Source organism: Pseudopodoces humilis, chromosome 12, assembly GCF_049639895.1.
Source record: "Pseudopodoces humilis isolate 2021_Gansu_Grassland_sample_001 chromosome 12, ASM4963989v1, whole genome shotgun sequence".
Classification (NCBI taxonomy): domain Eukaryota; kingdom Metazoa; phylum Chordata; class Aves; order Passeriformes; family Paridae; genus Pseudopodoces; species Pseudopodoces humilis.
Window position 1 is genome coordinate 2,644,178 of NC_142211.1, and position 26,241 is coordinate 2,670,418.

The window sequence follows — 26,241 nt, forward strand, 5'->3', positions numbered from 1 at the left end:
AGAATACTGCAAGAACACAATGGGTAAAATATGCAATACCAGAAAGAAATTTCTCTTTTCATTTTCTTCCCTGAAACAGTTCAAATCCTTATGTACTAAAATATTAAAAGCTTTCTCTTACCTTACTTGCCCTCAAAATATTTTTTTAAATAATGCAAATCAACAGAAACTTTTCTCACTTATTTATGTGACTTCAGGAGCAACTCATTAAAATCAGAAATAAGTCAAAAGTCCTGCCATCAGCTTGTAAATGACTACACATTCTTCAAAGCTGTCTTTCCTCTGGTTTACTGAGTAGCACTATAAATTTTTCATATTCAAATGCTGAGTTAAAGCTCTGGCAGGTGATAGATTGAGGGGCTTCAACCTGAAAAGAAGACCCTGGAAAGCATTTTAAAGGTGAAAAAGTGAGTCAAGTAATCTTTTTTAGCTGATAGTGTTAATGTAATCACTAGAGTTATAAACGGGGATTTTACCCCTACATGAGGTTGTGGCACTGACATTTTTAAGAGGAATATTCAAAATTTGGATACAGCACAGAAATGGTCCAACATTGAAGGGAAATGCCTTACAAAGAAAACCTATTTAGATTATCATAAAGAAGACTGAGAATGACCTACTCTGTTGGGTTTGTGTGGCCAGGTTTTGCAAGTTGGCGGGGGGGGGGGGGGCTACAGGGGTAGCTTCTGAGAGAAGCTGATGGAAGCTTCCTCCGTGTCTGACAAAGCCAAAGCCAGCAGGCTCCAAGACGGACCTACCATTGGCCAAGGTTGAGACAATCCATGATGGTAATAACACATTTCTTATAATATATTTAAGAAGGAATAAAAAGGTATTGCATAGAAGTAATTGCAGTCAAATAAGAGTGGAGTAAGAATACGTGAGAGAAGCAACTCTGCAGGCACCAAGGACAGTGAAGAAGGAGGGGGAGGTGTCCCAGGCACTGGAGCTGAGATTCCTCTGCAACCTGTGGTGAAGACAGTGGTGAAGCAGCTGTGCTCCTGAAGCACATGGAAGAGCCCCACATTGGAGCAGGTGGATGCCTGAGAGGAGGCTGTTACTCCGTGGGAAGCCCATGCTGGAGCAGAGTCCTGGCAGGGACCTGCGGACCCATGGAGAGAGGAGCCCACACTGGACCAGGTTTTCTGGTAGGACTTGTAACCCAGTTGTGGATCCACAGTGGAACAGGCTGTGCCTGAAGGAATACACCCCATAGAAAGGGATCCACACCAGGGCAGTGCCTGAAAAACTGTAGCCTGTGGGAAGGACTCATGCTGGAGAAGTTCGTGGAGGACTGTCTCCTGTGGATGCTAAATGCAAGAAGCAAGCAGGAAGCACAGTGTCTGTGTGAAACTAAGTCACACAAGCTTCTCATTCTGGCCTGAGAAAGCATAAAGAAGAATCTAAACAGTCCTTGGTAAAGGACAACAATCTTTGCAGGTGTTGTTTAGGATCCTTGTTTACTTGTAAGAAACAGTCAAGGGGTGGTGTTCCACTTGTCCAATGATGGTGATGTGTTGCTTTGATGACCAATGAAAGTTTTACCTCTCGGACCTGTCTATAAGAGAAGATCAAGGATAATAAATCTTGCTGTCTTGGACAACACAGATGAGAGAGTCGGTGTTGTACTTCTTGCCGTTCCTAATACAGTGCAACAGTGTCCCATGGCAAGGACCCCACGCTGAAGCAGGGGAAGGACTCTGACTCCTCTCCCTGAGCAGCAGCAGAAAAGTGTGATGAACTGACTGTAACCTGTGGACTCTGTGTCTAACTCTGAAACAGAGAGCCTGTAGAAATTACAGGCCGCATAGCTTCTCAGTCCTGCCTGAGAAGCTAGCCTGAGAAATTAATGGGAGGATTCCAAACAATCCTCAAAGACAGGGAACAGCCTTGCAGGTGTTGTTGTCTGTCTCTTGTTTTCTTTGCAGGAGAAAGTCAGGGGGTAGTGTGCACCACTGACCAATGATAGTAATGTAGTAGTTTACTAACCAATAAGAGTTTCCTTTCTATACTTTCCACGTATCAGTCTATAAAATAGACCTGAAGTAATAAACTAAGAGACATTCTCCTAACCGACTCCAAGAGAGTCTGTGTTGCTCAATCCCAACCGTTCCTAATACAGCGACAGTAACCCCCATTCTCTGTCTCCCTGTGCTGCAGGGGAGGGAGAAGGTAGAGCCCAGGTAGGAGGGAGGGGTGGGGGGGAAGGTGTTTTTGAGATTTGTTTTACTTCCCATTATCCTGCTCTGATTTTGATTGGTAATAAGTTCAATTAATTTCCCCAAGTCGAGTCTGTTTTGCCTGCGACGGTAATCAACAAGTGATCTCTCACAGTCCTTAACTCATGAACCTTTCATTATATTTTCTCTCCCCTGTCTAGTTGAAGAAGGGAGTGATAGAGCAGCTTTGGTGGGTACCTGGCATCCAACCAGGGTCAAACGACCACACTTATAAATAACAGGAATTAGAGTAATCTTCAGTTTTGCACAGAATTACAGAACTGTTTAGGTTGGAAGGAACCTTTTGAGATCATCTAGTCCAACCTTCCTGCTCAAAACAGGGTCACTTAGAAAAAGTTGCCATGTCCAGTTGGGTTCTTAATACCTCCCAGGATAGACACTCTGCAACATCTTTGTAAAACCTGCTATAGTTCTTGACTAACCTCACAGTAAAAAAGTGTATTTGTGTATTCAGACGGAATTTCCAGCTTTTTTTCCATTTGTGCCCATTGCCTCCTGTCCTGTCAATGAGCACCACTGGGAAGAGTCTTGCTCGCTCATCTTTGTTGGAGTCTGAGACACAGAGTGTGTGCCCTTGTTTCTGATGCTTAGCTCTGAGATCCAGAAAAACACTGAATTTCATACAATATGAAATTTATGAGCATGTTTTCATGGTGATACATGAAAACAACTGTTAATGTTAGTTTGAAAAGCTAAAAGTCTGAGTGTGTAAATTAGAGTTTTCTTAAGTCACTGGGTGAAGAAGTTAAAATTTAGAGATTAAGTTAGTTTAGAAAGCAGAAGACAAGATGGAGGATTTAGAGTGTTGTTTCTTTTCCTTCTTCTTTCTTCTTCATGTTCTTCTAGAGGTTTTTGGGTAATAGTAGGTGATTTGACAGAAAATGCCGCAGTGCATCACACAGGTGATGGGTCATTGGGTCATTAAGAAAAATAATATACTTGTCTATTGTTAATTGGATAAGAATGAGCATAAAGATAAAAGAACTGTGTGGTTCGGGGCCATTTTGAGCTTTCAAAGACAAAGTGAGCCACAAGGCCATTTTGTACCGTCAGAAAGAAATGAGCCAGATTGAAGTAAATTAAACTTGTGCAGATAGTCTGGAGAGACCTGCCAAGTTTTATGATAACATCCTAATAAACATGAGAAACAAGATCCTAACAGGCTTTGGAGTTTTTGTCCTGACCCAGAGAACTGTGATAAGCGGGACTCCCCGTGAGGGAATATCCCCAAGGAGCTCAGCTCAGAGGAGACTGAGAAATCCAGGAGTGAAAAAAAGTACAGAAGAAGCGCAACAGAATCAAGAGAGAGAAAAAAGAAACTAAAAAGAATTTTTTAAAAAGTTACAATCTTCACTCCCTCCCATCAGGTATTTATGCACAGTGATAAGGTCCTCCCTGAGCCTTCTCTTTCCAAGCTGAATAGTCTCAGATCTTTCAAACTCTCCTCATATGGCATATGCTCCAGTACCTTAATCATGTTTGTAGTCCTTGGCTTCCCTTGCCCTTTATTGTACTGGGGAGCCCAGAACTGAACATGTGGCCTCACTAGCACTGAGTAGAGAGGAAGGATCTACCTCAAATCCTAGCAGTGCTCTTCCTAATGCAGCCAGGGATACTGTTGGCCTCTTTTGTCATTAGGGTGCATAGCTGGCTCATGTTCAGCATCTTCTCCATCAGGACACACATTTTCTTCTCCCCAAAGTTACTTTCTAGCTAGTCATCCTGCAGCCTGTACTGGTGCCTGGGATAAATCCTCCCCAGATGCAGGACTTTTCATTCCCACCTGTTGAATATCATAAGATCCTTCTCTGCCACTTCTATAAAGTGTAAAGATCTCTCTGAATGGCACAAGAGACATCTGGTCAATCAACAGCTCCTCCCATTTTCATATATGTTGCTGGGGTCATTCAGTCTGGAAAAGAGAAGACTCCAGGGAGATCTTATAGTGGCCTTTTAACACTTAAAGAGAGCTTATAAGAAATATGGAGAGAGACTTTTTACCAGGGCCTGTGGCGACAGGAAAAGGGGCAATGATTTTCAACTGATTTAGATGGGAAAGTGATTTAGATGATCAAGTGAAAGGTGCCCTTGACCATGACAGCAATTTGCTGATGATACCAAACTGGGGGGAGCTGCTGAATCTCTCGAGGGACAAGAGGCCTTGCAGAGGGATCTGGATAGACTGGAGCAATCATCAATGGCATGATCATTAACAAGTCCAAATGCCAGATTCTGCACCTGTGACAGAGTAATGCCAAGCACAATTATAGACTGGGAGAGTAGTGGCTGGAGAGCAGCCTTGCAGAAAGGGATCTGGGGGTGCTGGTTGACAGGAAGCTCAATATGAGTCAGCAGTGAGCCCCGGCAACCAAGAAGACAAACCTCATCTTGGGGGGCATTAGGAACAACCTGACCGTAAAGGGATTCCCTGCTTATGACAGCAGGGTTGGACCTTTAAAGGTCCCTTCCAACCCAAACCATATGATGATGATTCAGAGAGCTATGGCCTGTCCAACTACCGATGGTAGAACCCTCACTCACTCCTGTAGCTCACACCACAGGCCCCAGGGTACCTACATCCCCCAGTCTGACTCCAGTAGCTGGGCACCAAATTTCACTCACACACACACGGGTCTCACCAGCAGCTGACACCTGTTCCTTGCAGCATGCATCCTGTCCTAGTTTCAGCTGGGATAGAATTCATTTTCTTCTCAGTAGCTGGTACAGCACTGTGTTTTGGATTCAGTATGAGAATAACGCTGATAACACACAGATGTTTTGGTTGTTGCTGATGTGAGAAATGAACTTGTAAAAATTGGTAGAAATCTAAATAAATGTATATAACAATAATGATATAAAATATAAAGTACAGTATGGCACACAAGCCCTTCCCAGATCTAGTCGCGAATTCCCACTCAAAGGATAACGATCCTAGCCGGCGCCCATCAACGGAAAAGAATAGACAGGACACGAATCATCAAGCTAACAAGGAGAGGCTCCGACGAGATACTCATCACCGGACCTGAACACCCCGCCTTGCAGGCTACCGTTGGGGGAAGCCATCAGGTAGACAAAAGCAAAAAAATCCAGCCAAGATATCCATCAGCTCCAACCCGGATCCAACCATCCCATCCAGATGGCCTGAACCACAATGAAATCAAGAAACACCCAGAACTTTTTTACATATGAGGAGACTCTGTCCGGACGTCCATTTGACTCTATTCTCCAACGCCAGGAAATCAATTCATACAACAATCAAGGACCGTTGGTGAATGGTGCCTGCCTGGAATTTGGCCTCAAGGCTAAAAATCCCTATAAAAACCCCGGACAGTCTACCCTCCTTCGTGGATTTGGGAACACCTATACCTTTGGGTATAGACCCCTGTCCACCCAGCGCTGCGCTGTTTGTTTTATTGTGGTTTTTCCTCATTGTTTATTTTTTATAGAAATTGTTTTTTTAATAAATTGTTTTTATTTAACCCAAATCTGCCTTTGCATTTATAACAGATTGGTGCCGTGACTCGGATCGGAGAAACTGCGGGGAATCTCGCTGCCCAGGACGGGTACCCCCGCTGATTTTGGCGGCCTGGTGAGTTGAGAACCCCCGTAGTTCATTCCGATATCCGAACCAAATTTAGGCGGAGGTAAAAACCACAATAAAAAGGAAAGGATCCGGATCGGAGAGCTCGGGAAGGCACAGAGCCTTCGGGAAGCCGCGGCTTGCTTTGCTCGTAAAACGTCTAGTGTGCACAAAGACACCCACGCAGGAAAATAGCTGTAAGTACTGCTGGTTGAGCGGACGATCGGGCGAGTGTGTGAGACGTGATCTGATCACGAAGCGAGTGCGGACTTCAAGGTCGCGTTTCCATCCTCCCGCGAGGGAATTGGCCGGCCGCGAAGGAAGCGATACAGAGTGAAAGTTTTTTTTTCTCTCGACACACACTCGTAAAACCTGAGGCCAAAGGGTGTCTCGGGAACTGATCGCAAGGTACTAAGAGGGGAAGGGACGTCTTGTCAAGCTCGAGACTGGTAAACCCTCTTAGTAAACGGACCCAGGGAGAGGTCCAGGAAAGAATCAAAAGTACCGATTACAAGAGACCTCAGCTCAGCTCGCTGAAAGGTGAGTATCGGCAAATTTTGATTCCTAAGTACACAACGCAGAAACAGATATCGACTCCCGGAGAAGTCGAAGAAAGGTAAGAATATATTTGCGAAGTATGGGGCAGAAAAAGAGTAAGCTTCAAGGAAGAAGCACAGGAAAAGATTCCTCCGATCAGGGGGAGGAATCACCAGACATCCCACTGGAAAGTCCCTTGGGGTGGATGCTAAAACACTGGGAAGATTGTCCCCAGAGGAAGGGGAAATCAAAGGAGAAATTAATACATTATTGTATGGAGGTTTGGGGAGGACAGGAGTTGAGAAGTCACCTCACTTGGCCAGTGTTAGGCACATTTGAAAAATGGACGTGTAACAAGTTGTTCTCCTATGTGGAGAACAAGGTCCCCTCAGATCCTGAGGAGAGGGAATACGCTAAGCTCTGGGTAAATGTCAGAGTAGGGCTATTTCCAATAAAGCAAAAAGAAAAACGTGAGTCGAGAGCTGAGTCCTGGGAACCCCTCGATCACTTACCACCCCCGTATCGAGGACCAGCGGGACCTTCCTCTGCAGATCAAGTGGTGCCCTCAGCACCCTTGGGCCCCCGAGACCAACCCACTGAGATACGTGTGTCTCAAGCGGGAGACTCGGGGCCAGCAGCGATGCCGGCAGCCCTTCCCCTTTCCCCGCCTGTAAACACCGTAACCACAGCAACCTCCTCGGAGGTTTTTCCTGCACAAGGCTGGGGAACACCCTATCCGTCCCTGCCGGTCCAGCCGCCACAACCGGGACCCTCCCATACAACGGAGGGGACTCCTCCCTTCAGCCGGGTGGCGGCAGAATTCCCACAATTGATAACCGGGAGGCAACACACAATCACCAATTCCCCTCCCGCAAGTAGAACCCGTTTGAGAGCAAGAATGACGGATAATGAATGGGGAGAGAGTGAAGAGGGGCACCGGTTGTTCCCTCTTAGGGAAGTACCGACGGCCCCGGGAGTGATCGGTTTTGTGAATGTTCCCCTTAACTCTGGAGATGTAAGAGCATTTAAAAAAGAGATGGGGCGGTTGTTAGATGACCCTCTTGGGGTGGCTGAGAGGTTAGATGAATTTTTAGGGAGTAGTATTTATACCTTTGACGATCTTATGGCAATCCTGAGATCACTGTTTAATCCGGAGGAAAGGGAGATGATTAAACAAGCCGGGATCAGAGACTGGGACAGACGCAATCCACAGGGGATGCCAGGTAACCAGAAATGGCCTAGCGTAAGCCCGAGCTGGAATGCACAGACGGAGGAAGGCAGACGGAACATGATGGATTTAAGGAGCATGATTATACAAGGTATAAGAGAAGCGGTCCCTAGGGGCCAGAACATTAGCAAAGTTTTTAGAGAATGTCAAGGAAAAGAGGAACCACCCACTGAATGGATCGAGAGATTACGGCGAAGTTTACAGATTTATTCTGGAACTGACCCGAACTCTCCTGTGGGGGAGGTTCTGTTAAAAACACAATTCGTTGCTAAATCTTGGGAAGATATTAGGAGGAAATTAGAAAAGATCGAGGGGTGGCAAGATAAAAGTCTTCAGGAGCTCCTAAGGGAAGCTCAAAAAGTATACATGAGGAGAGAAGATGAGAAGCAGAAATCGCAAGCTAGAATTTTAGTAACTGCGGTAAAAGAGGTCCAGAAACAAGAACAGATGCAGGGTAAGTTTAAATCACTACCCGGGAAAGGTCGAGGTTCTCACCGGGTAACCCCGGCCCCACGGAGAGAGCCCCCTGAGTGCTACTACTGTAAACAGGTAGGACACGTTCAGCGGAATTGTAAACAAAAATTAAAAGATGAGAAAATTTTTCAGGAAGACTAGGGGTGTCAGGGGCTCTTTAATTTGGGGACCAGAACATCCAAGGAGCCCTTGATAAAGTTAAAAGTGGGACCCCAACGACAGGTGGTAAGTTTTCTTGTAGATACTGGGGCAGAGAGAAGTACTCTGCAGAAATTGCCATACGGATGTGTGGCTAGCAGAGAAAAAGTTTTTGTAATCGGTGCAAAGGGAGACCCCTTTGAAGTACCTATAATAAAAGATGTGGAAATAGAATCTGAAAATAAAATTTGCTTAGGGAATTTGCTATTAGTAGAAGAAGCAGATTACAATTTGCTGGGAAGGGACATGATTGTCGCTTTAAGAATTAATATCTTGATTAAAAACTCTGAATTGGTGGTAAAAATATTTAAGTTGACTCCTAAGGATGAGGAGAAAATAAACCCTAAAGTATGGCATTCAAAAGGAGAGGTAGGAAAGCTAGATATCAAACCTATCGAAATAAAAATCGAGAACTCTGAGGACCCTATAAGAGTCAAACAATATCCCATCCCGATGGAAGGGAGAAGGGGGTTGAAACAAATAATTGATGACCTCCTAAAAGGGGGAACTTTAGAGCCTTGCATGTCCCAACACAACACCCCCATCCTGGCTGTAAGGAAGACGGATGGTAGCTTCCGATTGGTCCAGGACCTACGAGCGGTAAACGCTAGGACCCGGACTAGATTCCCGGTGGTGGCCAATCCCTATACTTTACTAAATAGACTCACACCAGAAGATGTGTGGTATAGTGTGATTGATTTGAAAGATGCCTTCTGGACTTGCCCTCTGGATGAAAGGAGTAGAGATTATTTTGCATTTCAGTGGGAGGACCCAGATACAAACCGCAAGCAACAGCTAAGGTGGACGGTCCTCCCCCAGGGGTTTGTGGAGTCCCCGAACCTGTTTGGACAAGCTTTAGAACAAATATTAACCCAATTTGCTTTAGAGGGCGATACAAAGCTTTTGCAATATGTAGATGATTTGCTAATAGCTGGACCGACTGAAGAAAGCGTTAGAAAAAGCACGATTGCCTTGTTAAACTTCCTAGGAAAGAAAGGTTTGAAAGTATCAAAATCCAAGCTGCAATTCACAGAGCCTGAAATAAAATATCTTGGACATTGGATATCTCAAGGGAAAAAAAAATTAGACCCGGAGAGGGTAGCAGGCATCCTTGCATTGCCTGCACCAAAAACAAAAAGGCAAATTAGACAAATTCTAGGGCTCTTGGGATACTGCAGGCAGTGGATTGAGGGTTTCAGTGAAAAGGTGAAGTTTTTATATGAAAGATTAAACACTGACGGGCTGAAGTGGACTGAACAGGATGAGTCCAATTTTCAGAAATTAAAAATTGTCCTTATGACTGCCCGGGTACTAACTCTACCAGATACGAATAAAGAATTCCAGTTGTTTGTGGATGTGAGTGGACAAACAGCACAGGGAGTCCTGACTCAGGAATGGGCAGACAAAAAGAAACCTATAGGGTTTCTTTCAAAGATCTTAGATCCAGTCAGTCGAGGTTGGCCTACGTGTTTACAAGCAATTGTAGCAGTAGCTCTGTTAGTAGGAGAAGCGAAGAAAATAACTTTTGGGGCTCCTCTGGTAGTTTACACTCCCCACGATGTGAGAAACATATTGCAACAAAAAGCAGAGAAGTGGCTGACTGATTCCAGGCTCCTGAAATATGAAGCCATCTTAATCAGTTCACCCGGTTTAGAATTAAAAACTACTTCTGCACAAAATCCTGCTCAGTTTTTATTCGGTGAACCTTTAGAGAAATTAGTGCATAACTGTTCTGAGATCGTGGAGCTGCAGACCAGAATAAGACCGGACTTAGAGGATCAGGAGTTAGAAGGGGGAGAGAAGTGGTTTGTAGATGGATCCTCGAGAATTATTGAGGGAAAAAGAAAATCGGGATATGCGATAATAAATGGTGCATCTGGGGAAGTTGTGGAATCTGGTCCTTTGAAAGCAAGTTGGTCTGCACAAGCTTGCGAGCTCTATGCTCTCCTAAGAGCCCTCCGGAGGTTGAAAGGAAGGAGAGGGACCATATACACAGACTCACGGTATGCTTTCGGTGTGGTACACACTTTTGGAAAAATTTGGGAAGAGAGGGGTCTAATAAATACCAAAGGAAAAGACCTAATTCATGGGGAAATAATCTGACAGATTCTAGAGGCAGTCCGGGGGCCAAGAGAAATATCAGTTGTCCATGTAAAAGGACACCAGACAGGGTTGCAGTTTCAAACCCGAGGTAACAACCTAGCCGATAAAGAGGCAAAACGAGCAGCCCTGCTTACCGTAAGTATTCCCGAGGTGACTCCGGAGGAATCACCGGAAATTCCCATGCTCCCTTCAGAGAAAGAGATTGAAGAATTCAAAAAAATAGGGGGAGTCATGAAACAAGGAAAATGGTGGTTACCTGATGGGAGGGAGCTGATCCCGAGGGGAGTGGCAAGGAGAGTGTTACAAAGACTACACAAACAGACCCATTGGGGAACTCGGGCGCTGGCAGATCAGTTCCTGAAATTTTTCGGATGCAAGGGGATTTTTGAAATTGCCAAACAAGAGGTACAGGGGTGTGTGGTTTGCCAAAAAGTAAATAAATCCAACTCCAAACAAACTGTTTGGGGAGGGCGGCCTCTCTCATACAGACCATTTGAGAGGATCCAGGTGGACTTCACCGAATTACCAAAAATCGGGAGATATAAATTCTTATTAGTAATAGTTGACAAACTAACGCATTGGGTAGAAGCCTTTCCCAGGGCAAGGGCTACGGCCCAAACAGTATCAAAAATTTTATTGGAAGAAATCATCCCTAGGTATGGGATAGTGGACTGTATTGATTCGGATCAAGGAACTCATTTCACTTCAAAAATTATAAAACAAACTTCAGAAGCTCTGGGTATCAGAAGGCAATACCACACTCCCTGGCATCCTCAGAGTTCAGGGCAAGTGGAAAGAATGAATCAGACACTTAAATCCCAATTGTCTAAACTCATGATAGAGACGAAAATGTCATGGATTAAGTGTCTCCCCCTTGCTTTACTAAATATAAGAACAATGCCCCATTCTGAAACGGGTCTGTCCCCTTTTGAAATGTTGTACGGAATGCCATACAAACATGGAATGCCGGTGGGACACCCCCAAGTGGAGGATGTACAAATACAACCATATCTCATTGCTATCAACAAAAATTTACAGGAACTGCGAAAACGAGGACTGATTCCCCAAAGCACCACTCTGGGATTCGCAATACACCAGATACAGCCTGGGGATAAAGTCCTCGTCAAAGCGTGGAAGGAGCTTCCCCTCAACCCCCATTAGGAAGGACCTTTCCTGGTTCTCCTGACCACAGACACAGCTGTCCGGACCGCAGAAAAAGGTTGGACGCACTCATCTCGGGTAAAAAAAGTAAAGGAATACGACACCTCCAAGTGGAAAGTCACCACCCCTCCGGGAGAACTAAAGATCAGACAACAGCGTAACCACAAATGAACAGTGACGATCAGATAAGTTGTATTCACCCTGAGTGTAATTGTTTTCCGTTTATACATTTTAAGTGCGCCTATTGTAACCAGATTTGGGTAACCCACTGTTTGGGAGGGTACAAACCTAAGGGATTGTGCACAAAGTGTCTAGAAAAGGAACAGGATTTGACTAGCCGTCTCTTAATACTTGCCACCAGGGCGGGGTTGTTGGAACTCGACTCTCCTGAGTGGTTCCTACTTTTTCAAAAAGGGATAAGAGGGAAGCTAGACTCCAAGGCAGAGGCTTTGGAAATCGAGTGCCGAAAGACAGTAAAAGTACCGTGCAGGACAGACACGATTAAGTCGTCTCGGTGGGCTACCTTTAAAAGAAGATACGCCATAAGAACTACAAGGGCCCCTGAAGAATATCCTTGCTGCCGGGAAGATGGTAATCCCCGCCGTATATTTTTATACGGGCGAAGGGCAAGGCAGAGGGATACACCGGTGGGGAATCCTGATGTTCCTGAATCTAGCCATGTGCTTGACCAAGGGAATGAGCCCCGAGGTGCCTCTGGGGGATCCTCCCCTAGGGAAGTGTGAGCGGTGCCAGACCGCCACAGATGCCGGACGAATAATCGACTGTCCTCCAGAACAACAAAGGGGGTTTTGTATATCCAATGGCACTCAGTATAATCTATGTGAACTAAAGGGGGAGGTCTGGTGTTATCACCCAACGGCGAGTCTTAAGGACGGGCAGTCTAAAACTCCTATGAAAAGAAAGACTGAAACTTCCCATTTCAGGTATAGGAGAGAAGTGGGAATGATTCCCCCAATTCCAATCTGCAGTCAATGTAACAAAACTGTCTGGATAGGGGGAAAAAGACAATCCACCTTTTTGGCATATTATGCGGTTAACCCTTTATGTTACAATAAAGCGAATTTGAAAATGTGTACCATGGGAGGGAAAGTATATTGGGAAGGTAGAAATTTAAAACATGAAGAGAAAGCTTTTTTTAATAATGAACCGATAATCCTTGATTTGTTAAAAAGTAGTGATGACCGGGTATGTTTGCAATTCAACCAAGTGTTCTGCTTCTCCAGGGATGAGGAAGGGGTGGACCCTGAAAACAAAATAAAACAACTAACCCTAGAGTTAAAGAGGCGAGAAGCGGAAGCTCGGAAAAAGAGGCTAGAACAAGAGAGGCTTAACTCTCTTAGTGAGCATTATGAGCAATTAGAGAAACAATACAGCAATTGGGGGTTGCCAAACCCCAACCAGAACCTTTTCATAGATCTAATGCAAGAAATAGCCACAGAATTAGGTCTATCTAACTGTTGGATCTGTGGCGGGTTAAAATCAGCTGAAAGGTGGCCTTGGAAGGGAGAGGGACTAACCCCAGAGCAACTTCTAAAATGGGAAGGCTCTAAAATATCAAAAGCAAAACAAAGACCAGAAGGATGGGTTATAGACCAAAGAATAATCGGTACTGTCTGCATTAGCAGAGAGGGAAAAGAATTCACTGATTTAGTAGGCTATACCCCGTGTGTAAGCACACTCACGGTGAATTCGGAAAGCAAAACTAAAACCTGGCAACCTGAACCACCCGCGGGCTATTGGAGTCGCTCCCGGGGGAATAACTGTGAATGGATGGAAATAATTGGACTTTGCTGGTACAAAAAACTCTGGGGCCAATCCCTTCCATGAGCTAATAGGATTGAAGGAATATTGGGATGATCCGGCAAAGTTGAACAAGGGTTGGGAAGCTCCTGATGGTATATATTGGATATGTGGAAAAAAGGCTTACAGCGAGCTACCCAGAAAATGGAAAGGATCCTGCACACTTGGAATAATTCGGCCCTTTTTCTTTACTCTACCTAAAACAGAGAGTAAATCATTGGGAGCCCCTCTCTTTGAGACATTAAACAGACAAAGGAGGGAATTAAAACGGGAACTACCAATAGCGGGAGGCAACCAGAAGTGGAACGAGGAAGAATGGCCTGCCGAAAGGATCATTCAATATTACGGGCCCGCTACTTGGGCAAATGATGGCAGCTGGGGTTACAGAACCCCCATTTATCTCCTCAACAGACTTATCAGGTTGCAAGCGGTGGTAGAGATAGTTTCCAACCACACTTCAGAAGCCCTAGAACTCCTAGCCAAACAACATTCACAAATGAGAGCTTTTGTGTACCAAAACAGACTAGCTCTCGATTATTTGCTAGCCGAGGAGGGAGGAGTGTGTGGCAGATACAACGAATCCGAGTGTTGTATGGAAATAGACGATTACGGAGAAAAGAAACAATAAAAGGATTGGCTGCTGAAATTAAAAAAGTAGCTCATGTGCCAGTCCAAAAATGGAATTCAATCCTACAAGCCTCCTGGTGGGACCAGATATTCGGGCAAGGGGCTTGGTGGAAGAAGCTAGTATTTTTCATCAGTTGTTCAGTTGCCGGAATCATTTTCCTTCCCTGCTTAATTCCTTGCTTCATCAGACTAATTCACTCTGTTGTGCAAGGAATGCAGATTGCCACACTTCCAATCGATCCTGAGAAAGCACAAGGGAGACCTACTCCTCTCTCTAAACTAATGAAATTAGAGGAGGAAAAGGAAAACAAAAACGCGATGAAAGCCTTAAAGAATTTTGAAAATAGACATAACCTGGCACAAACATATAGTGAGAATTCGTTAACGGACTGGGAAGAAAATGAATGTGAGTAAAAAAAAATTATAGTCCTTCCCCTGCAGAATTGGATGAAATAACACGAATTTTTAATGTAATGGATTATTAGGCGGGGGACTGTGAGAAATGAACTTGTAAAAATTCGTAGAAATCTAAATAAATGTATATAACAATAATGATATAAAATATAAAGTACAGTATGGCACACAAGCCCTTCCCAGATCTAGTCGCGAATTCCCACTCAAAGGATAACGAATTCCCACTCAAAGGATAACGATCCTAGCCGGCGCCCATCAACGGAAAAGAATAGACAGGACACGAATCATCAAGCTAACAAGGAGAGGCTCCGACGAGATACTCACCACCGGACCTGAACACCCCGCCTTGCAGGCTACCGTTGGGGGAAGCCATCAGGTAGACAAAAGAAAAAAAATCCAGCCAAGATATCCATCAGCTCCAACCCGGATCCAACCATCCCATCCAGATGGCCTGAACCACAATGAAATCAAGAAACACCCAGAACTTTTTTACATATGAGGAGACTCTGTCCGGACGTCCATTTGACTCTATTCTCCAACGCCAGGAAATCAATTCATACAACAATCAAGGACCGTTGGTGAATGGTGCCTGCCTGGAATTTGGCCTCAAGGCTAAAAATCCCTATAAAAACCCCGGACAGTCTACCCTCCTTCGTGGATTTGGGAACACCTATACCTTTGGGTATAGACCCCTGTCCACCCAGCGCTGCGCTGTTTGTTTTATTGTGGTTTTTCCTCATTGTTTATTTTTTATAGAAATTGTTTTATAATAAATTGTTTTTATTTAACCCAAATCTGCCTTTGCATTTATAACACTGAGCAGTGCTTACCCTGAGTCAAGGGCTTTTCAGTGTCTCATGCTCTGCCAGGGAGGAGCTGCACAAGAAGCTGGAAGGAGCATACTTCAGATAGCTGACCTGAACTGCCCAAAGGGATAGTCGGTACCATAGAACATCATGCTCAGTGAACAAACTGGGGGGAGTTAGCCAGAAGGGGCCAATTGCTGCTCCGTCAGTCAGTGGCGAGCATTTGTATTGTGCATCACTTCTTTTTCTTGGGTTTTACCTTCCTCTCTCCCTTTCATTTTTATTACAACTATTAGCAGTAGTATTAGTATTACCATATTACCATTATTATTATTATATTTTACTTCAATTGTTATACTGTTCTTATCTCAACCCATGAGTTTCATTTTCTTTCCTGATTCTCCTTCTCATCACAATGGGGGTGGGGGCAAAGGGAAGTGAGCGAGCAGCTGTGTGTGGTATTTAGTTGCCAGTTGGGGTTAAGCCACAACACATACACAGAGGACATAGAGTGAGATTAAGCAGGGTGATAGTTAAGAAAACATTTAAAAAGAAACAGACTGCAGTCTGTAGGCACAGGGCTCAGCCAGACAAGCATACTGACTGGCTCCATTTTACCTGTGACTGGAAACTTTTATCCCCCTTTCTGTCTATCCCTCCTCTTTGTCTCTCCCTGCTTCCTCTTTCCCCTGTAATTCCCTTAATCAGTTTGTACAGTTCTATCAATTCCTGCATCCATCCCAGTTTGATGCCTGGGATCCCTCCTGGTTTAACATTTTATCAGTTGCAAAGCCCATGTTGATCTTCCTGAAACTATTGCCTGTAGTTTCTTGACAATCCATTAATTAGTGTGACTGGAAAGGTTTGTTTCTTCTCATTGTCTCCCACTTCCTTTGTAGTGAAGAGCCAGGTGAACTGGTGTCGTGGTTTAGGAATGGTACTCCCCAATTTAGTGTTCCCACTGAGACTCTCCAAACCACAGTGCCATTAGCTCACTCCCCCTCCTCTCCCTCCCCCTGTGTCAGGCTGGAGAGGAGAACTGGAGGCACAAAAGGTAAAGATCACAGGTTGAGAGAAGAACAATTTACTGGAATCAGCAACAATATTAATAACAAAGGTATGCAAAAAGAGAGAATGATTGACATGCAAAAAATGCTCACCATGGAGCCAGCAGCAATAAACTATACCAATCATCTTCCCCTCACCACATTTTCTCCACCAGAAGGAACCCCTTCTGTCTGGAAGAAAGAGTCGTTTCTCCCTGTCCAGAGCAATGAGGCAGTATTGAATAACTTCCATGTCCTCGCTGCACCCTATCCCAGCTACTGCAATAAATTAACCCTATCCTGGTTGGAACCAGAACAAGAAAACATGGAAACCCCCCAACAATAGACAATATCCAATCACTCTCTGCCACACTATGCAAACCCCGGAAGAGACTCCCTTCCTCCCACCTCTGATAATAATAATAACCTCCAGGTCCTAGCCATGCCCCTCCTGGCCAGAACCAGGACAACCTGGAACCCTGTCAAGTAGCTAATCAAAGGTCTGTTGAACAGGAAGGCTGGAATATGGTCACTGTCTATACTTGAAGGAATACTCTGCCTGAAAACTTGACAAGTAGGACTGGCACTTTTAAAAACAGGTATGAAGCCCTGGAACCAGAGGACACTCAACTGATGAGGTGAAGGAAGGTCCTTCTGGGATGAAGGGGCCACCTAAGACAACACAATCTACCCCTTGCATCATGACCACATCTGTTAAGAGAAGAAAGGTAGTTGTCATACATGACTCCCTTCTATGGAGAACAGAGGGCCTGATATGCAGACCAGACACAACTCACAAGGAAGTCTGCTGTCTCCCAGGGGCTCAGGTAAGGGACATTACTGGAAAACTCTCCAGTCTAATAAGGCACTCTGATTATTATCTGTTATAGGTTCTTCAAGTCAGTAATGATGAGATAACAAAGTGTTGAGGGTTAGGTGTCCTTTATTTTTGTTTTGTCATTCTGGCCTGTCTGGGGAATTTACAACCTAACTACCGGTACTTAGGGGTGCTTGACAATGGACAAAGAGTGGCCGGGCCCGGGCGGGGGGGGGGGGGGGGGGGGGGGAAGGGGGCAGAAAAGGAGGGTGGGGACAGTTTTTTTAGCTGGCTTTCTTCGGCTTCGGGGAAGGACGTTCGTTTTGCTGGGTCGCGGAGCTGCTGCGGTGGGGAGAAGGGAATTTTCGCCATCACCCAGACAGAGCTGCTGCTTTTTCTCCTTCTTCCCTCTTTGTTGGTGGCCTCGTACCCCCTGTCCTGCCGGGACGTGTGGCAGTGCCAGGCACCGCCGCGGAGTTGCTGATACACCTCATCCACCGGCCCAGGATCTCTGCTCATCCCTGCTGTTCCAGCCGACTGTTCCTCGGAGCCCTGCAGGAGCACCGGGACTGCCCGCCCAAGGGGGTTTGTGAAAACAAAGCCTCTCCCCCCATCCCATCTCAGCCGAGAAAGCTGTCCCGGGGTCCCTGTTTCTGTTTTCTTGTTAATGCTGTAGTTATTGTTGTTTTGTTTGCCTGGTTATACTAGTAAAGAACTGTTATTCCTATCCCCAGATCTCTGCCTGAAAGCCCCTTGATTTCAAAATTATAATAATTCGGAGGGAGGGGGTCTACATTCTTTCATCCCAAGGGAGGCTCCTGCTCTCCCTAGCAGACACCTGTCTTCTAGAACCAAGACAGATTTTGGCCACCCAACGTGGAGCACTGAGAGGAAAAGGGCAAAAAAGGAATAACAGTTCTTAAATAACCTAACTTTTGTGTGCTGGATTTAGAAACCTTGTTAGGTAGAACCATGTTGTTTAGCTTACCCAGGTTCGGGGGGCATGTGGTCACAGCTATATTTCTCCCATTTGGTGTACCTTACTTAAATATGGGTCCTATAACTAAGGCTACTGTGGCTATTATCCAGCTTGTTTTGTGGATTGATAAAATGAGGAATTCATGGATGTTTAACGTCCTCTGGACGGCGGGCTCATGGATTCAGAGCTGTCACACACTAACTGGATGGTTTTCGGGTTACTTTAATAATGGTACCTACTGGGAGAAAAAGACAGCTGGGGAAATTTTCTCCCAACCTTTCACCCAGTTCCTTGGGCCTACCCTGCCAGTTTTCTAAGGGTTAAAATCTTCTCTGAATGCTAATGACATCTTACAGTGGCTGGTGGTACTGATAGGCCTGTTCTACTTAGCCTTCAGAGACAAAGAGAAAGAGACAGGGAGTGCTGCTCTAGAGCCTGGCACAACCCCAGAGACAGGGGGTGCTGCCCCAGAGCCTGGCACAGCCCCAGAGACAGGGGGTGCTGCTCTAGAGCCTGCCCCTGCCCCACAGCCCACCTCAGAAATTAACCACCCAGAGTGGGTGGGGGTTCTGGTGAAGGAGATGCATGAGATGGGCCAGATGCTAAAGGAGTGCATTTCCTCAGCTGCTGAGAAACCCTCCCCCTACCTCAAAGAGGGAGAGTCTGATAGTGCAGCAGTGGAACCCACAGACGTTACAACCGTCCAGGTTCCAGCTGAACCACAAGGGCAGTCACAGCCAGCAGCTGTTGCCCCTGTGGAAACAAGGAAGTCTAAGATGAAATCACAGCACCCTGTTGATAAGGATAAGAAAGGAGGGCCCTCACAACCCACAGGGGAGCCAGAAGTTGAAATCATCACTGAGTCTCTGACATATGACAGTCTCCGTAAGTTACAAAAAGACATTGTGAGGCGGGGGCGTGAGCCTTATACAACCTGGTTACTTCGGGTCTGGGACCTTATGGGTACAGGCGTGCAGCTGGATGGTGGTGATGCAAGGAATGTGGGACCCTTGACCCAGGACTCAGGTGTGAATCAGATAATCATCAGGGAGCCAGGGCCCCTTTCCCTCTGGGAACGGCTTTTGATGAGTGTAAGAGAGAGGTTTGTCCACAGAGAGAGAATGGAAGAGCACTATCATAGAAAGGAATGGAAAACTACTGAGGAAGGGATCCAACAGCTGAGAGAAGTGGCAATATTAGAGGTCCTTTTTGGGAGGGGTGGACAGCATGATAATGACCCCGACAAAGTCAGGTGCACTGGGCAGATGTTGTGGAGTCTGGCAAATCTAGGGCCACTTGAATACACCACATTCCTTGCAACGATTAATGCTGATAACAGCCAAGAGACTGTGGGTTCTGTCGCCACCAGGCTTAGACATTTCAACAGTACTGTCCATGGCCCACATCAGGCTAAGATTTCTGCTGTGATTAAGGAACTCAAAGAGGAGATGAGGGAAATGAGGGAAGAGATGAGGAAGAGCAGTTCCCATATGGCACCAGTGCGGGTCACAAGCCCAAAACTCCAAGCCCCACATCCCCCAGCTAGAGAGAGAGGGTACACCTCACGAACTGAGCTGTGGTTCTTTCTACGTGACCATGGGGAAGACATGAGAAAGTGGAATGGGAAACCCACTTCTGCCCTGGCAGCACGAGTGCGTCAACTCAGGCAGGGAACCAGTAACCAGAAAGGTTCCACTAAAGTGAAGGTAGCCTCAACTTCCCGTGACCAAACTGCCAGACATTACAGAAAAGAGGATGATCCCCTTGAAGGAACCTCTAGCATGTATGCCCAGGGAGGAGAGGATGACCAGTGCTAGAGGGGCCCTGCCTCTAGCCAGGAAGAGGCACGGGAAAACCGGGTCTTTTGGACGGTGTGGATCCGATGGCCTGGCACATCAGAGCCACAAAAATACGAAGCTTTAGTTGATACTGGTGCACAGTGTACCCTAATGCCATCAGGACATGTGGGGGCAGAACCTGTTTCCATTGCTGGGGTGACGGGGGGATCGCAGCAGTTGACTCTGTTGGAAGCCGAGGTGAGCCTGACTGGGAAGGAGTGGCAGAAACATCCCATTGTGACTGGCCCAGAGGCCCCGTGTATTCTGGGCATGGACTTCCTTCGGAATGGCTATTACAAAGACCGAAAGGGACTCAGATGGGCTTTTGGAATAGCTGCTGTGAAGGCAGAGGACATTAAGCAATTGAACACCTTGCCTGGACTATCAGAGAACCAATCTGCAGTAGGACTCCTGAAAGTGGAAGAACAGCAAGTACCAATTGCCACCTCGACAGTGCACCGCCGGCAGTATAGGACAAATCGAGATGCTGTGATCCCCATCCACAAGATGATCCGAGAACTGGAGAGCCAAGGGGTGGTCAGCAAAACCCACTCACCCTTCAACAGCCCCATCTGGCCTGTGCGCAAATCTGACAGAGAATGGAGATTGATTGTGGACTATTGTGCATTGAATGAAGTGACTCCACCTCTGAGTGCTGCCGTGCCGGACATGCTGGAGCTCCAGTACGAGCTGGAGTCCAAGGCAGCGAAGTGGTATGCCACTATTGACATTGCTAATGCATTTTTCTCCATTCCCCTGGCAGCAGAATGCAGGCCTCAGTTTGCCTTCACATGGAGGGGAGTGCAGTACACCTGGAACCGACTGCTCCAGGGGTGGAAGCACAGCCCCACCATCTGCCATGGACTGATCCAGGCTGCCCTGGAAAAGGGTGAGGCTCCAGAACATCTGCAGTACATTGATGACATCATTGTGTGGGGGAACACAGCAGTGGAAGTATTTGAGAAAGGAGAAAAGATCATCAAGATTCTGCTAGAAGCCGGCTTTGCCATCAAGAAGAACAAATTCAAAGGACCTGCTCGAGAGATCCAGTTCCTGGGAGTAAAGTGGCAAGATGGACGGCGTCAGATTCCCACTGAGGTCGTCAATAAGATCACTGCAATGTCTCCACCCACCAGCAAGAAGGAAACGCAAGCTTTCCTAGGTGCCATAGGTTTTTGGAGGATGCACATTCCTGAGTACAGCCAGATCGTGAGCCCTCTCTACCTGGTTACCCGAAAAAAGAATGATTTCCACTGGGGCCCTGAACAGCAGCAAGCCTTTGCTCAGATCAAACAGGAGATTGCTCATGCAGTAGCTCTTGGCCCAGTCAGAACAGGACCAGATGTGAAGAACGTGCTCTACTCTGCAGTCGGGAACAATGGCTTGTCCTGGAGCCTTTGGCAGAAAGTGCCTGGAGAGACTCGAGGCCGACCACTGGGATTTTGGAGCCGAAGCTACAGAGGGTCTGTCATGTAGATGCCCATGTCCCCAAGAGTAGGGCCAATGAAGAGCACCGAAACAATGAGCAGGTGGATCAGGCTGCAAAGATAGAGGTGTCAAAGATAGACTTAGATTGGCAACACAAGGGAGAGTTGTTCCTAGTTCGATGGGCCCATGATGCCTCAGGCCATCAGGGTAGAGATGCCACCTATAAGTGGGCACAAGACCGAGGGGTGGATCTAACCATGGACAGTATTTCCCAGGTTATCCATGACTGTGAGATGTGTGCCACGATCAAGCAGGCCAAGCAGTTGAAGCCCCTCTGGTACGGTGGGCGTTGGTCCAAATATAAGTATGGGGAAGCCTGGCAGATCGACTACATCACACTGCCCCAAACCTGCCAAAGCAAGTGCTACGTGCTCACAATGGTAGAAGCCACCACTGGATGGTTGGAAACCTACCCTGTGCCTCATGCCACTGCCCGGAACACCATCCTGGGACTTGAAAAGCAGGTCCTTTGGAGGCATGGCACCCCTGAGAGGATTGAGTCAGACAATGGGACTCATTTCAAGAACAGCCTTATAAACAGCTGGGCTAGGGAACATGGCATTGAGTGGGTGTACTATATCCCCTACCATGCACCCGCTGCTGGAAAAGTTGAACGGTGCAATGGCCTGCTTAAAACCAGCTTGAAGGCACTGGGTGGGGGAACTTTCAAGAACTGGGAGATTAATTTAGCAAAAGCTACATGGTTGGTGAGCACCCGAGGTTCCACTAACCGAGCAGGCCCTGCCCAATCTGAGCCCTTTAGAACGACAGATGGAGATAAGGTTCCAGTGGTACATATGAGAGGTATGCTGGGAAAAACTGTTTGGGTTAATTCTGCCTCCAGCAAAGACAGTCCAATCCGTGGGGTTGTCTTTGCTCAAGGACCGGGTTGCACTTGGTGGGTGATGCAAAAAGATGGAGAGACCCAGTGCATACCTCAAGGGGACCTGGTTTTAGGGTGAACTACCCATGACACTGTGCTTGTATCTGTGTCTGCATGTACATATGTATATAGTTAAAGTAGTATGTGTTCATGTATAATTTAAAGGTTTAATATTTGATGTAACATTTTGGTATGGGAAAAAAATTCGGGGTGGATAGTGTTGAGGGTTAGGTGTCTTTTTTTTTGTTTTGTCCTTCTGGCCTGCCCGGCGAAGTTTTACCCATTATGTGCTGGGACAACCTAACTACCGGTACTTAGGGGTGCTCACAACGGACAAAGAGTGGCCGGGCCCGGGGGGGGGAAGGGGCAGAAAAGGAGGGTGGGGACTGTTGTTTTAGCTGGTTTTCTTCGGCTTCGGGGAAGGACGTTCTTGTGCTGGGTCGCGGACCTGCTGCGGTGGAGAGAAGGGAATTTCGCCATCACCCAGACGGAGCGGCTGCTTCTTCTCCTTCTCCCCTCTTTGCTGGTGGCCTCTCACCCCCTGTCCTGCCGGGACGTGTGACAGTGCCAGGCACCGCCGCGGAGCTGCTGATACACCTCAGCCACCGGCCCAGGATCTCAGCTCGTCCCTGCTGTTTCCAGCCGACTGTTCCTCGGAGCCCTGCAGGAGCACCGGGACTGACTGCCCGAGGGGTTTGTGAAAACAAAACCTCTCCTCCATCCCATCTCAGCTGAGAAAGCTGTCCCGGGGTCCCTGGTTCTGTGTTCTTGTTATTGCTGTAGTTATTGTTTGTTTGTTTGCCTGGTTATACTAGTAAAGAACTGTTATTCCTATCCCCAGATCTCTGCCTGAAAGCCCCTTGATTTCAAAATTATAATAATTCGGAGGGAGGGGGTCTACATTCTTTCATCCCAAGGGAGGCTCCTGCTCTCCCTAGCAGACACCTGTCTTCTAGAACCGAGACACAAGGTATAATATAGAAAGGAACAGGCAGATCCATCAGATCAACACATGGCTCCCAGGCTGGTGTCATTGTGTTGGGGAAGATGAAACAGGGAAACCTTATGAACATGATTGTTTAGCATAAGATTCTGAAAATATGAAACCTAGAATCGAAATAGAAATGAAAACTAGCTTTGAGCTATAAGTTACTGAGTGTTAGTTACTATATAACCAAAGAACAATAGCCTAGCCAGCTGAAGGAGAATCCCTGTTGATAGAACAATACCCTTCTGCTGATAGTGAATCCAAAGGTCGAAGCAGCAAGACAAGAATTTGAAGAGTAGCTTTTAGAGTTTAAAATGTAACACTGTATGGTAATGTAGTAGGTCTTATAGGCTATATGTAAATTCTATAGAATGTGTGTCATGTAGTGGTTGGTTACTGGGAATTAGAATATTCACTATAGAAAAATATATAATGTATTGTAACAAGAACTTTGCCCTTTTCCTCTCTTCTCTTAACTTCTCTTTACCTTTCTACTGCTTACTTAGCCTCTCTTACTTAGCCTCTCTTACTCTTGCTGTCTTACTCTCTTCTCATTACCCCTTTACCTCTTAGTGTCTTACCCTCTCTTACCCCCTCTTGCCCTTCTGTCTCTACCCCCTTAATTACCTTCTTCCCTCATGCCCTCAGACCCCTTCTTCCCCTCTCTCTCTCCCTCTTTGAGCACGTTTACGCTGTGGCTGGCAGCGTAAACGGATCTCTTCCATCCTCTACCTAAATAATAAACTGCTTATACCAAGAGCAGCCTGACCTGGAGAAATCTCTCACCATGAGCACGTTTTTTACACCTACATCATGGGAAAAACTTTGGGTTTTATGACCATGGGGTGATCTACTCAACACCTGATCTACTGACAGCTGATGAAATGCACCTCTCTCAGAGGGGAAAAATGGTTCTAGCACAAGAACTAGTGGGGCTTTAAACTAGATTGGAAGGGGAAAGGGATGAAACCAGGCTTTCCAGTGATAGACAGTGGGATGGTGTGCCAAAACATGACGAGGTGAGCACTAGTGGGATCCCTCAATTGGCCAATCAGCTCCATGAGGTATCAACTACAATAAACCACACCTGAAGTGTTTCCATACCAACACATGTAGCATGAGGAACAAACATGACTGGCTTAAAGCTTTGGCCCTGTGTTGATTTGGCACAGCCTGGTTTTTGGTAGCAGAGGGGGCCACAGAAGTGGCTTCTATGAGAAGCTGCTAGAAGGTTCCACCATGTCTGACAGAGCCAATCTCTGATGGCTCTAAAGATAGACATGTTGCTGGCCCAATTAGAGAGGTTGGTAATACCTCTGTGATGACATATTTAGGAAAAAAATCAAAACAGCGTGTGCACAGGTCTTTTTCCAGGGATGGCGAGGCACTGCCGCCAGGGCCATCCCAGCACAGCCCGCGGCGAAGGGCTGCTGTGGCCGCCGCCATCCTGGCATGGCCCGCAGTAAGCCTTGTCTGCCTGGCTGCCCCTAGCCAGCTGCACTGCAGGCAGAAGGGCAGGGGTGGCTGGGACAGCTTCTCCTTCCCGGCACCCCACATGAAGAGAGGTGTTAAACGGCACCAGTGCTGTGGCAGCCGCCACTACCCGTGTGGTGGCAGCAGAGCCACCTGGCCGGCAACGAAAACATGGCACACAACTCTCTGGCGCAAAACCTAGATGAAATCAACCTCTCGGTGCTGCAGGATGCTGTAGGAATCTTTGAATTAGTAGAACTTGTTGGCAATGGTACCTACGAGCAGCAGTTTCTCTTCTAGTCAGAGTAAGAGGAGAAAGTGAAGACATGTGAGGAAAAACAACATGATAGCACCAAGGTCAGTGGAAAAAAAGAGAGGGAAAAATGCTTCAAGCGTCAGAGCCAAGATTGCTCTGCAAGCCGTTATGAAGACCATGGTGAAATAAACTATCCCCCTATAATCCATGAAGTCCATGGGGGATGAAGAAATCCACTCGCAGCCTGTGAGAGAAGTGCTCATGCCAGAGCGGGTAGATGCTAGAGAAAGCTGTGATCCAGTAGGAAATACAAATAGAGACAGAGAGCCCTTGCTCCCAAACTAGAGCAGCCTATCCTTAAAAGACTGCACCCTGTGGATGAGTGACCCACACCAAAACAGTTTTGGCAAAGTGTTTGCTCATGGGCGGGACCCCACAGCACACCAGAGAAAAGACTCCCCTCCCTGAGCAAACAAAAGGAAAATCTTGAGTGACAAACTAACCAAAACCCCCATGCTCTGTCTTCCTGCACTGTTGATGAGAAAGAGAGAGGGACTGAGAGGGGGGGAAAAAATGTTTTAAAAACTTTTTTTACTTCTCATTATCCTCCTCTGACTGTTAATAATAAATTTACCTTATACCTTTAAATTTGAATCTGTTTTTCCCTTAAAGTGTTTTTCTCCCAGTCCTTATCTCAACTCATGAGCCCTTTGTTAACTTTTTTTCCCCTCTCCCCTGCCTTACTATAACAGAAGAGAATAAACAAACTACTTTTGTAGGTGCCTAGCGTTTGGCCAAAACCGAACCATGACAGCCCAGACCCAGAGATTTGACATCATTGGCATAAGTGAAACCATTGTGATGAGTCCTGTGACTGGAGTGCCATGCTGGACAGTTACAGGCTCTTCAGTAGAGATAGGCAGGGCAGGCAAGGCAGGGGGAGAGAGTGGAGTTGTATGTATTGGAGGGGCTGGAACACATGGAGCTTACAGATGGCAATAGTGCAGTTGAGAGCATCTGGGTAAGGATTAAGGTACAACCAAATAATGCAGATGTCACTGTGGGATTCTAGTATAGATCTCCTAGCCAGGACAATGACACCGATGAATTATCCTTTGAGGAATTAAGAGAAACCTCTAAATCAACTGTCCTTGTCTATGGGGGAATTCAACATGCTTGATGTTAACTGGGAACACTACATAGCTGGTACAAACAAGTCCAGAAGATTCCTAAGAAACCTTGATGACAACTTTATGGAACAAGTACTAAGAAAGCTGACTAGGA

The 26,241-nt window shown here is 46.4% G+C and overlaps 1 protein-coding gene across 1 annotated transcript in view; it reads right to left on the reverse strand.

Moving 5' to 3' along the window:
* The window catches only part of LOC148183277 (transcription factor RFX3-like), a 252,407-nt gene that overhangs the window by 191,662 nt on the left and 34,504 nt on the right, over positions 1–26,241 (reverse strand). The window lies entirely within an intron of this gene.